The sequence below is a fragment of the Myxine glutinosa genome, chromosome 2 (genome assembly GCF_964187855.1).
Source record: "Myxine glutinosa chromosome 2, kmMyxGlut1.1, whole genome shotgun sequence".
NCBI classification, from domain to species: domain Eukaryota; kingdom Metazoa; phylum Chordata; class Myxini; order Myxiniformes; family Myxinidae; genus Myxine; species Myxine glutinosa.
This window is the reverse complement of record NC_136262.1, coordinates 224,677,101-224,690,297: the sequence shown is the minus strand read 5'-3', so window position 1 is coordinate 224,690,297 and position 13,197 is coordinate 224,677,101. Positions and strand designations below refer to the sequence as shown.

General features: G+C 46.1%; 1 protein-coding gene across 4 annotated transcripts in view; it reads right to left on the bottom strand.

The window, feature by feature from the left end:
* Positions 1-13,197, bottom strand: part of LOC137420791 (cytosolic purine 5'-nucleotidase) — a 104,234-nt gene that overhangs the window by 72,910 nt on the left and 18,127 nt on the right. The window contains exon 1 of one of the 4 annotated variants that reach the window (XM_078772321.1): positions 8,603-8,689. The exons of 1 other annotated variant lie outside the window; for it this stretch is intronic. The gene's annotated coding sequence lies outside the window, so the exon portion shown is untranslated. Of the gene's footprint in view, positions 1-8,602; positions 8,690-13,197 lie in introns of those variants that run through there. 2 more of the 4 variants (XM_078772323.1, XM_068106161.2) reach the window with 2 other exon arrangements.

The window sequence follows — 13,197 nt, the reverse complement described above, 5'->3', positions numbered from 1 at the left end:
GGAGTCGACTCAACAGGAGGTTGACACCAAAGATCCAGAAGGAAGTAGTGAAATTAGTTGTGATCCATGCTAGTGACACAGACATTATCATGGCTGTGTACTATGATGGAGTCCTCAGAAAGTACAGTGTGGCATTGTCGGATGATATTCCAGACTTGTTGGCGTGATTATCTACCTACAAGTTTGTTACTGTGTATATATTGAAGGCGTTTATGGTCAGCAACCTTTTACAGCACGACTGTTGAGTTTTTCATCGAAACGGGGTCTTGGCACCCCTAGGTATAAACTCCTACTTTTTTGGGGAAGCAACACGTTTCTCATTTTCCTGGACCGTAGTGACAGATGCATCTCATGCAGAATGATGAGGCATTAACGAAGACGGTGCTCTGTTCACAAATGGCTCCTCATCCACTCAAAGTTCTCATTGATGCAAGCATAGCACAAGGCTTTGATCTGGCTCCAAAAGTTTTCTTTGTTTAAAAAAAAAAATAAACAACCTCCTTTGCTTCACCTCAAATCCAATTATCCCTTATGTGGACAGATTCTACCCCTCACTCATCAATCTCGCTTGCAGCTCACCATGTTGATGCACATGTTCAGGCTACATTTTAAGAAGATTCATATACGTTTGAGCAGGGCTGGATTTAAGCACTCAGGGTGAACCTGCTATGTAGATACAACAAGGAAATTTGGTGCAGGAGGAGGCCATTTGGATTTGACCCATCATGCCTGTGCTACATCAACAGCAAATTAAATAAATCCGTCAAGGTAATGACTCAATTTCATTAGGGGGATGTGGGGAAAGGGTGTGGGGATGGGAAAAGTGGAGCAAGTACAGAGATACACTACATGACCGAACATCTCATTCCAAAATCATGGGCATTAGTATGGAGTTGGTCCCCCCCCCCCCCCCCCTTGCTGACTATAACAGCCTCCACTCTTCTGGGAAGGCTTTCCACGAGATGTTGGAACATTGCTGGTGGGATTTGCTTCCATTCAACCACAAGAGCATTAATGAGGTCGGGCACTGATGTTGGGCGATTAGACCTGGCTCGCAGTCGGCATTCCAATTCATCCCAAAGGTGTTCGATGGGGTTGAGGTCAGGGCTCTCTCTGTGCAGGCCAGTCAAGTTCATTCACACCGACTATGACAAACCATTTCTGTTTGGACCTCGCTTTGTGCATGGGGACACTGTCATGCTGAAACAGGAAAGGGCCTTCCCAAAACTGTTGCCACAAAGTTGGAAGCACACAATCGTCTAGAATGTCATTGTATGCTGTTGCGTTAAGATTTCTCTTCACTGGAACTAAGGGGCTGAGCCAAAACCATGAAAAACAGCCCCAGACCATTATTCCTCCTCCACCAAACTTTACAGTTGGCACTATGCATTCGGGCAGGTAGCGTTCTCCTGGCATCCGCCAAACCCAGATTAGTCCGTCGGACATGCCAGATGGTGAAGTGTGATTCATCACTCCAGAAAACGCATTTCCACTGTTCCAGATTACAATGGCGGCTAGCTTTACACCACTCCAGCCAACGCTTGGCATCGCGCATGGTGATCTTAGGCTTGTGTGCGACTGCTCGGCCATGGAAACCCATTTCATGAAGCTCCCGGCAAACAGTTGTTGTGCTGATATTGCTTCCAGAAGCAGTTTGGAACTTGGTAGTGAGTGTTGCAACCGAGGACAGACAATTTTTTTTTTTTATTACGCGCTTCAGCACTCGGCGGTCCCATTCTGTGAGCTTGTGTGGCCTACCACTTCGCGGCTGAGCTGTTGTTGCTCCGAGACGTTTCCAATTCACAATAACAGCACTTACAGTTGACCGGGGCAGCTCTAACAGGGCAGAAATTTGAGGAACTGACTTGTTGGAAAGGTGGCATCCTATGACGGTGAAAGTCAATGAGCTCTTCAGTATAGCCCATTCTATTGCCAATGTTTGTCTATGGAGATTGCATGGCCGTGTGCTTGATTATATATACCTGTCAGCAATGGGTGTGGCTGAAACAGCCGAATCCACTGATTAGAAGGGGTGTCCACATAATTTTGGTCATGTAGTGTATCACCAGGGTGTTTAAATAAAAATGAAAAAAAAAACATTTTTTTGGGGGGGGGGGGGGGGGGAACATCACCACAACCACACACTATCAGTTGAGAAGACCATCTTATAGACATCACACTCAGCACAGACCTTTCACTCACCTACCGCAGGCAGGTAGGAAGGTGGTCTTTCTGTCTTCTACAGACTCCTATCTGGCCTAGCTCCCCCAGCTCTATCTGTGCTCTGTCCCCCAAATATTCCTGCAGGTCGCACAAGCTCTGCCAGCAACCCTCTTCTGGTGAAATTGCCAAAATCAAGACTCTCTGCTCACCTTCACTCCTTCATTCCTCTTTACTCCCACCTCTGGAACAAACTCCCCCCCTCTCTTCAATCCCACTCATCCCTCCAGGTCTTTAAAACAGCTGTTCACCACCATCTCTTATCTTCCCCCATCCAAAACCATGATCTCTTCTACCCCCATTAATTCACCCCAAATCCACTTTTTTTTTTTTCAAATACCGACTTTTTTTCCTTGCTGGAAGTTCCAGTAGTGTCCATGTGTTTTATACTCCCCCACCCCCCCGCCTGCCTTCCCATGCCTCCTCCCCCAGGCCCTCTCTCTCTCTCACAGATTCTCCGGTGTCCCTGTTCTCTGCTGTTGTACTTGTGTGCTTCCCTCTCTCTCCCCATATTGTCTCCCACTCCCTTTTTTGTATGTTTTGTGTGTCCGTTTGTTGTTTTTTTGCGATTGATGTTAGCTCTTACACGAGCCTCGATCTTGTATTCCAAAAAAAAAAAAAAAGATATACATAATCATCAATGCGTACTCAAGCTACTTAAAAGTCCTGCGAATATCCCGATACCCTCAATCTGCAATCTAGTGGGGCGGCTTAGCCCAAATATTCAAAAGAATTTTTTTTTTTTTTTTTTTTTTTTTTTTTTTTTTTTTTTTTTTTTTGTATACAATATCGAGGCTCGTGAAAGAGCGAACATTAATCACACAGAAAGACAAACCGACACATAAAACATATAACATAGGGAGCGGTAGACAAGATGGGGAGAGAGGGGGAAGAACACAAACACAACATTTGAGAGCAGGGACCGAGAGACATGGAGACATCGAGAGATCTGAGAGAGGGCGAGGGCTTTGGGGGGGGGGGGGGGGCGTGGGAAGGGGGCAGTGGGAGAGGTATAAAATATATGGACACTGCCAGGACTTCCAGGAAAGAAGTTGGAATTTCAAACAAGATGGATCTGGGGTGAATTAGCGGGGGTAGAAAAGATCAAGGTTTTGGATGGGGGAAGATAAGAGATGGTGGTGAACAGCTGTTTTAAAGACCTGGAGGGAGGAGTGGGATTGAAGGGAGTGAGGGAGTTTGTTCCAGAGGCGGGAGAAAAGAGGAATGAAAGAGTGAAGGTGAGCGGAGAGCCGAGATTTCGGCAGTTTAACCATCAGAGGGTTGCTGGCAGATCTTGTGCGACCTGTAGGAATATTTGGGGGACAGAGCACAGAGAGAGCTGGGGGTGCAAGGCCGGAGAGGAGTCGGTAGAAGACAGAAAGACCACCTACCTGCCTGCGGTGAGTGAGTGAAAGGCCCTCAGAGATAGCTTCATCGCGGGAGATTCCAATAATTCTGAAAGCTTTGGTTTCAACAGCGTGAAGCCGAGCTAGGTGTGAGGCAGGAGCACCGGCCCATAGGGGAGAACAGTATTCCATTGAGCTGCGGATGAAAGCCTTGTATGTGGTGAGGAGCTCAGGTGTGCCGAGGAAGGACTTCGCACGACGGAGGATGCCCAGTCGGCGACTGGCTTTGGAGGCCAGCTTGGAAATGTGGTTTTCCCAAGAAAGATCATGGCAGATAGTGAGACCCAAAATCTTGAGCGACAGAACTTCTTGGAGAGGATTGTTGAGAAAGTAGATGGGAGGGTTGTCCAGTCGATCTTTTCGGAGAGACATAGTAAGAGTGTGAGATTTGTCAGGATTGAAAGACATGTTCCACTTGTTTGACCAGTCTGTGATTTTGTCCAGGTCTTCAGAGAGTGAGGAGGCAGCAGACTGCCGATCTGAGGGAAGAGGAATGGAGCGGCAGAGAGTGGAGTCATCAGCAAAGAGATAGAGAGGATTTTCGAGAGAGTCAGAGAGATCATTGATGAAGACCAGAAAAAGCACGGGGCCCAGAACACTGCCTTGGGGAACTCCAGCCTGAACAGGAAGAGGAGATGAGAGAAACCCATTCAGGGCCACACGTTGACGACGACTAGAGAGGAAGTCCGCCAGCCATGCGTGGAGATTTCCATGGATACCAAAGGAGGAGAGTTTGGTGAGCAGAGCGGGGTGCCAGACAGTGTCGAAGGCACGTGATATGTCGAGGGAGACAGCTCTAATTTCCTGTTTGGCATTGAGGACCTCCATCCATTGTTGAGACAGCAGAAGCAGCATGTCCAGAGTAGAGTGACCTGGTCTGAAACCAAATTGATGATCAGAGATCAAGCCATTGGAGAAGAGGAAAGATTTCATATCAGAAGCAATGATGGATTCCATGACTTTGCTGATAATTGGGAGAAGGCTGATTGGTCTGTAGTTGCTAGGATCTGTTTTTGCACCTTTTTTGTGCAAAGCGGTGATGTTGGCTGATTTCCAAGCAGATGGCAGTTGACCTTGAGCAAAAGAGAGGGTGAAGAGAACAGAGAGAGGGTGAGATAGAGCAGCAGAGCAGGATTTTAGGACCCGTGGGCTGATGCCGTCGGGTCCAGTTGCAGAATCAGAGTCGAGGGTTGACAGAAACTTTTCCACCTTGTCAGGAGGAAAGGACACGGAGTCCAGGAGCACCAAAGTGCTCCACGGAGTCCAATTGTGCATTTTGTGAAACAAGCACCAAATTTGGCACAAATGTACATTAATATGTTGCGAACATTTTCAGATATTGGGCCACTTGAAATTCCGTAATTTTTTTTTTCAAATTTTTTCAAATTTTTCGGGTGACACCGTCACAATTTCGGTCTTCGAGGCCGGCCGATAGGCAAAGTGTGACCGGAAGGGACGAGGTTCTCCTGACCACGTGGCCCTCGATCTGGGAAGCGAGAGGCGTTCCATTAGTGGACGCGCCCCTCACGCCCGACTTTTGGGCGGCCCCGGCAGGCCGTTTGTTTTGACGTTCCGTGACAGGCCGGCCCCGCACCCCCACCTCCGGGCCGACCGGAAGCTTGTGCTGAGTACATCATACCTGAACAACTCAGTGAGGCAGAACACAGCAGTGCACACCAGGGTGACCCCTTCAGTGCATAAACCAATTAACCTGTCCACTGCAGGGCATATAGAAATGAAGTTATTTTCTGCATATAATAATAATATAAGTTCAGTTCTATATAACAATTTCTGTTATCACCACTACCACTACAACTACCACTACTACAAGCTTTGTCTGGAATTTTGTGGACTAACAGACAAACAGACATACAGACAAGCTGGGATCAAAACATTACCTCCTTCCACCATTGAGTGTAGAGGTAAACATCATGGAAATTATATCATGCCCTAGATTTAATTCATGCTTACCCGTGTATTTGCTTCACTGGTTCACAAGGTCTTTTGCATACATGTAATTCAGACTCTCGTCTTCATTGCTGACCACACAATGTTCGCAACATATTAATGTACATTTGTGCCAAATTTGGTGCTTGTATCACAAAATGCACAATTCTTTTGAATATTTGGGCTAAGCCGCCCCACTATATCGGCCGGCCTCGAAGACCGAAATTGTGACGGTGTCACCCGAAAAATTTGAAATTACGAAATTTGAAAAAATTTGAAAAAAAAAATTACGGAATTTCAAGTGGCCCAATATCTGAAAATGTTCGCAACATATTAATGTACATTTGTGCCAAATTTGGTGCTTGTATCACAAAATGCACAACAGGTTTGCTATGCTGCTACACTAATCCATCTCAGTACCGATCCAATTCAAATTTGAACCAATCTACTGTTTCTGCTGGCACTACATTTCCAGGGAGACCATTCCATGCTTTAACTCTTCCCCGAGTGAAAGACCCTTGCCTTATTACAGTCTTAATTCTTCTCTTCCTTATTGTCAGGCTATGGTTTGTGCTCATATCACTGTCCATTCTGCTGAAGAACTATACTGCACTTATTTCGTCTCTACCCTACCACTGCCTGCCCTTGCGGCCCCTCACCACTGCCTACCCTCACCATCTTCTCACCCCTGCCTGCCATCGCTACCCCTCACCACCTTCTCACCCCTGCCTGCCCTCACTACCCCTCACCACTGCCTACCCTCACTATCTTCTCACCCCTGCCTGCCCTCGCTACCGCCTCACCACTGCCTGCCCTCAGTATATTCTCACCCCTGTCAGCCCTCGCTACTCCCTCACCCCTGCCTGTCCTCGCTACCCTCTCACCCCTGCCTGCCCTCGCTACCCCTCACCACTGCATGCCTTTGCTACCCTTCACCACTGTCTGCCTTCACTACTCCGTCACCACTGCCTGTCCTCGCTACCCTCTCACCCCGGCCTGTCCTCACTACCCTCTCACTCCTGCCTGCCCTCGCAACCCCTCACCACTGCCTGCCTTTGCTACCCCTCACCACTGTCTGCCTTTGCTAGCCCTCACCACTGTCTGCCCTCACCCCTGCCTGTCCTCGCTACCCTCTCACCCTAAACCCTCACCACTGTCTGCCCTCACTACCCCTCACTACTGCCTGTCCCCACTATCCCCTCACCCCTGCCTGTCCTCGCTACCTCCTCACCACTGTCTGCCCTTGCTACCCCCTCACCACTGTCTGTCCTCACTATCCCCTCACCCCTGCCTGTCCTCGCTACCTCCTCACCACTGTCTGCCCTTGCTACCCCCTCACCACTGTCTGTCCTCACTACCCCCTCACCACTGTCTGCTCTCGCTACCCCTCACCACTGTCTGCCTTCGCTACCCCTCACCACTGTCTGCCTTCGCTACCCCTCACCCCTGTCTGCCTTCGCTACCCCTCACCACCGTCTGCCTTTGCTACCCCTCACCACTGTCTGCCTTTGCTACCCCTCACCACTGTCTGCCTTCGCTACTCCTCACCACTGTCTGCCTTTGCTACCCCTCACCACTTTCTGCCTTCGCTACTCCTCACCACTGTCTGCCTTTGCTACCCCTCAGCACTGTCTACCTTCGCTACCCCTCACCACTGTCTGCCTTCGCTACCCCTCACCACTGTCTGCCTTTGCTACCCCTCACCACTGTCTGCCTTCGCTACTCCTCACCACTGTCTGCCTTCGCTACCTCTTACCACTGTTTGCCTTTGCTACCCCATAATAAGGTATTCAAAAGTTGGCCAAACAGAGAGGTGGCACCAAAAATGCCCTCTGCCTGGGGCGTCATTTGATATAGGGCCAGCCCTGCACTTGAGGCCTCAATAACTTGGTACATTCCAATGCAGCAAAGACTCAAATTATCTACTTATCTCGCAATCAGGATGCTTAATCCACATGCCCTGGAGTACATCCTTCACAATGAATGAACCTTATCTGGGTCATCGGTTAGATCCCTCAGTTTGGGAGATCTGATACATGGAGGAAAGGACACTTCCAGGTAGTTAGACTTCCTTTTTCATCCACCTGGCTTTTCTTTGCAGTTACCAAAATCGATAATAATCCATCAAATTTCAGGCCACAACGTTTTACCGTTGAGAAACCGATGCATGAACAATAAATTATTCAACATACAATCGCCATTCATTGAAGAGTCCACACGCAGGATGGTGCAGAGATACAGCACTTCGTCTGGATTCGAATCCCAACTAACAACTGTCAGATTGGTGCTTATAGCAGGCAGAGTGTTCATTCAGCAAGTCCGTTGCGTGTCCCATCTGCTTACATTAGCTGGTGGACATTAAAGATCCCATGAAGAACACATCACAAATTGCCTCCACCTTCAGTCAAACATCAGACATGAGCATCCAGTTCGTGAAAGACTGAGGCCAAAACCTCACAAGGTGGGGGGAAATTGGGGCCGTTAAAGTCGTAGTAGTAGAAAGACGCTTCCAGAAGTTAATGTAACAAAAGAATAATATTCAAATCAATGCTAACATATTGCAGTGCGAGATTGCGCATACAGTAGTGTACAGTGGGGAGGTAGCAGCAGAATTCCTGCAGAAATAATTTGCGTACATAATAAATAGGTGGCGTCGAGTGCTGAGAAGGGAACAGCTTGTACAAAGTTTCCCAGGAAAACTATCATCATGCTCCGCAATGCAGCACCCCCAGATGGAGCAGCACCACAACCTTTTAATACAGTAATCGGACTCGACTCTTCATATGGACTGTACTTGTGACACTGAAGGGCCACCAAAGTACCCGTAGACCCAACGGGACCGCTTTGGGCTAAGGAGGCCGCGTACAGGACGACCGGGGCCTCACGCTCGCTTGGCGGGAACTCGGCCTCAGGACAAGACCGCTATTCGTGGCCGTCAATTTTACCGCGGACCGGTCCCGTCCTCGATCCATCGTCGTACGAGCTACACGCGTCGTTACCAACGAGCATGTCCGTGTAGGTGCACTTACCGTGAGGAACCTCAGAACGCCGCTACGAGCGAGCGCAGCACCACATGCGGAAGGAACCGGCTCTGAAAGAGGGCGCTCTCCGGCTGTGGTGATTATGGCAATGTACGTTTAATTAATATTCGTACGGAGGTCGCTGTAGTTTCGCTCTTTCCCGTTAAATCGCACGTATTCTCCATTTTTACTGTAACCTGAAACAGTGAAAGTCCCATTCTCAACCTTTTCGTCGTGTACGAGGAAAATCAATCCGCGCTTACTGACAGGATCTTGGTCAGCGCGTTTCATCGTGAAAATGGCTGCGAAATGTGCGTGCATTTAAATCGGTCTACGTGAAACTTTCCGCAAACAAATCTCAAAACAATGTATATACCAACAAATAAGGTGCACCGGCGGATCGTAATCCTTTGTTATCTTCCACAAACAGCTGTCTTTGCTTGTTGATCACGACGACTTACACTTGTGTATTTTTCAGCAAGGTTTGACTGCAAATATCGATCTCACTTCGTAAGTTTATGCGCTCAACAACAGGTTTTTTATATTCAGCAGAAAATTTGATTTAAAAAATAATCAACTATTCCAAGAGAAACGATGTCACGTCTCTAGGAGAGTGTGCGGAGGAAGGATATACAAGATCCCAATCTGAATTGTGGTGTTACCTTGACGACCCCTTTTCATTCCTTTCCAAATGCATTCCAGACTCGAAATTAATAAATAGTCAACACAATTTTCGATCTGAACGAAGAACATTTCCCAAAAAACAACAACTTAAGTCTTTATTACTTATTTATTTATTACGTACCCGAGGTGGGGTGGTTGTGGCTAAATTTAGAAATAAAATGGAGAAAGGTAAGAGAGGATGATAGGACAGAGAACACTAGGGTAGGGGAGTGTGGATAGAATAGCGAATGAAGGGAAATACGTATTGGATGACGTAGTAGTAGTAGCAGTAGTAGTGGTAGTAGTATTTGTTGTAGTTGTAGTTGTTGTAGTAGTGGTAGTACACTGGATGGATCTAGGGCTAGACAAAAGGAACAGTTGAGAGAAGGGGGAAACATCAACAGTAGAGTTAAAGGCCAAGACAGAGGAGGCGTCAAACGATGGGTGCGGGGAGGAATGGAGGGCAGGAGAGGCTACATGGGAGGGACAATATGGATACAGAAGGAAACTCTCAGGAGTGAAAGTTGGAAGTAGGAGGGATTGGGCTGGGGTGGGGGATTTATGAGGGTAGAAAAGATCATGGTTTTGGTTTGGGATGGTGGTGAACGTTTTTTGGTTTGCGATCTGAGATTGTGGTGAACAGCTGTCTTGAAGACCTGGAGGGAAGGATGAGATTGAAGAAGATGTGGAAGTTGGTGCCCCAGGTGGGAGAAAAGAGGAACGAATGAGTGGAGGTGAACTGTGATCCTGGGTTTAGGGAGTCTCACCAGAAGGGGGTTGATAGTGAACCATGTGCGCCCTGCAGAAACCTGAGGGGGACAAAGCACAGAAAGAGCAGTACAAGACCAGAAAGGAGGTGGGGGAAGACAGAGAGACCACTGACCTGACTGTGAAGGGAAAACCATAGGCCTATAATCTCGGCTCTATCGCAGGAGATTCCAATGATATTGAAGGCCTTGGCGTCCTCGGTGTCAAGTTGAGTAATGTGTGAGGCAAGAGCGCCAGCCGAGATGGTAGAGCAGTACTCCATCAAGCTGCGATTGAAGGCCTTGTAGGTGAATAGGAGTTCAGGTGTGCCAAGGAAAGACATTGTACAACGGAGGATGCCCAGTCGGCCTTGGATGCCATAGGCAGAGAGGTGGGAGAGCAGGATGAGGAGCCAGGCTATGGAATGTGTCATAATGATTATGGCATTACTAGTCAAAATGACAGGTTAGAACAGTTTATTCGACGGTGCAGCCTCGTGAACGTGCCAATGTTTGAAGCCTCGGCCTAGTGTTGGGTGTGGTTATATCTTTTTTAGTAGACATACCATGGACGTAAATGAGCATCGTGTGCAGCAAATTTCACCTCCCTGCACCTTGTATTTATTGTTATTTTATAAAACACTTCTGTACACCGCCCTTGAGGCTCGGTCTGCAAGCCACCATCTACAATTCCAATAGAAGAGACATCATTACACTTTTATGGAAAATGTTTTTCAAGTTTGTTTTGTCCCCAAAAATGACCGTAGTGAACACACATTCGTGTTAAAAGATCGGACTTTAAAACCTACCCCTTACAAAGGGGGACAGACATCTGTACAAACACACAAACTGACATGTTTTATATGGTAGATTATGACAAATAACTGGCACAGCACCATATGGCAGTTTTAATTGGATCAGATTGTATTGGGAATAAACCTAATAGCCTACACCTAACTTATACATTGGAATTTTTGTTTTTAAACTTCACACTCGAAATACAAGTTCCACTCCCTGTCTTTGCAGGTGGCAGAATTTGCACCGTGCAGAAAAGAAGAGTATTTTTCAGGTCTTCAAGAGCACACCAAAGACATCACCTTTCAATAATATCACACGGAACATCCCTAAGGTTGAGCTCATTGACAACGAGATCTTGCTTTACAAGGAAAGTGATATCGAAGTTATTGATGAGCTGGACAACAATGGAAGAAAATGGAAAGGTGAGGTTAAAATCTGGCTGAATAAGATAAATATCAGCCTGTAGCTAAATAGTCCAGAAAGATTATGTCTGATCATGGTATATATTGCTTTTGCGAACAACCTTTTAATTACTGTTGCATTTTTATGCCTCCGCCGACGAAGTCGCCAGAGGCATTATGTTCTCAGGTTGTCCGTCCATCCGTCCGACTGTCCGTCCGTCCGTCCGTGATAGGTTTTCGTTACCACGATAACTTGAGAACAGCTAAAGGGATCTTCGTCAAACTTGGTGCAGGTATGTATAGTGAGGTAAAGATAAACTGATGAGATTTTGGGGTCACGAGGTCAAAGGCCAAAGGTCAGAGGTCATGTTAGGTAAAAATACTGTTACCGCGATAACTTGTGAACCAGTGATGGGATTCTGATAACATTTGGTACACTTATGTAGCATGATGTAAAGATGAACGGATTTGATTTTGGGGTCAAAGGTCAAAGTCTGTAATAGATATATAACTTGAGAATGGCTAAAGTGATCTAATTCAAACTTAGTGCAGGTATGTATAATCTTGTAAAGATTAAGTGATTAGATTTTGGGGTCAAAGGTCAAATCTATAATAGGTCTATAACTTGAGAATGGCTGACGTGATCTAATTTAAACTTTTTACAGGTATCTATAATGTAGTAAAGATTAACGTATTCGATTTTGGGGTCAAAGGTCAAAGGTCAAATATGGAATAGGTCTATAACTTGAGAACGGCTGAAGTGATCTAATTTAAACTTTGTACAGGTATGTATAATGTAGTAAAGATTAACGTATTCGATTTTGGGGTCAAAGGTCAAATCTGTAATAGGTCTCTAACTTGAGAATGGCTGAAGTGATCTAATTCAAACTTGGTACAAGTATGTATTTATAACAATGTAAAGATTAGCTGATTCGATTTAGGGTTCAAGAGGTCAAAGGTTAAAGGTAAAAGTCTGTAATAGGTCTATAACTATAGAATGGCTAAAGGGATCTAATTCAAACTTGGTACAGATATGTATAATGACATGAAGATTAGCTGATTCGATTTTGGGGGTCCCAAGATCAAAGGCCAAAGGTCAGAGGTCATGTCAGGTAAAAATGTGACAACTTGTGAACAGCTGAAGGGATTTAAATTAAAACTAGGTGCAGGTATGTATAATGATGTTAACATGAACTGACTAAATTTTGGGGTCAATAGGTCAAAGATACGAGGTCATGTCAGGTAAAAATGTACTAACTTGGGCACAGCTGAATGGATTGAAATCAAACTTGATACAAGTATTATAATGATGTAATAATGTGGGCGGAGGCATATCAGTCGACGTCGTGATGTCGAAGAGTGCCGTTCTAGTTAGTTGAAGCAATTAATAGTGCAGCGGCATAGCAAACCAATTGTGCATTTTGTGATGGAAGCACCAAATTTGGCAGAATGATAGAATATTATATGGAGAACATTTTCAGATATGGAACCACTTTGGAATTCACCCCAATGTGGCCGCCATATTGGATTTCAAAATGGCGGCTTAAAAATCTTTAATTACAAATATTTCTGGTTCTATACCAGCTACAGCCTTGATTTTAGTGTCTGTATGTACAAACTTGAGGTCAAGGAATTGAATGGTTCTACTTAGAAGTTGATTTACTGACGCCATATTGGATTCCAAGATGGCGGCTTCCGAAAATCTGCTGACCGATATCTCTGGTTCTATGCCAGCTAGATACTTGATTCTGGTGTCTAGATGTACATTTCTGAGGTCAATGAATTGAATGGTTGTATTGAAATATGTTTTAATGGACATAAGCAACTGATAATCCCATATTACGTACATTGTATACACACGTTCAGCAAGAGAACTAGCGAGCGTATTGCATCAAGTCATGCCAAGTGTCACAGTTCCAACTCAATGTGAGCAGTCACCATCACAGGCACACAGTGCTGTGCATTTCAGAGCCGCTTTCTTGCACTTGCATCTCCC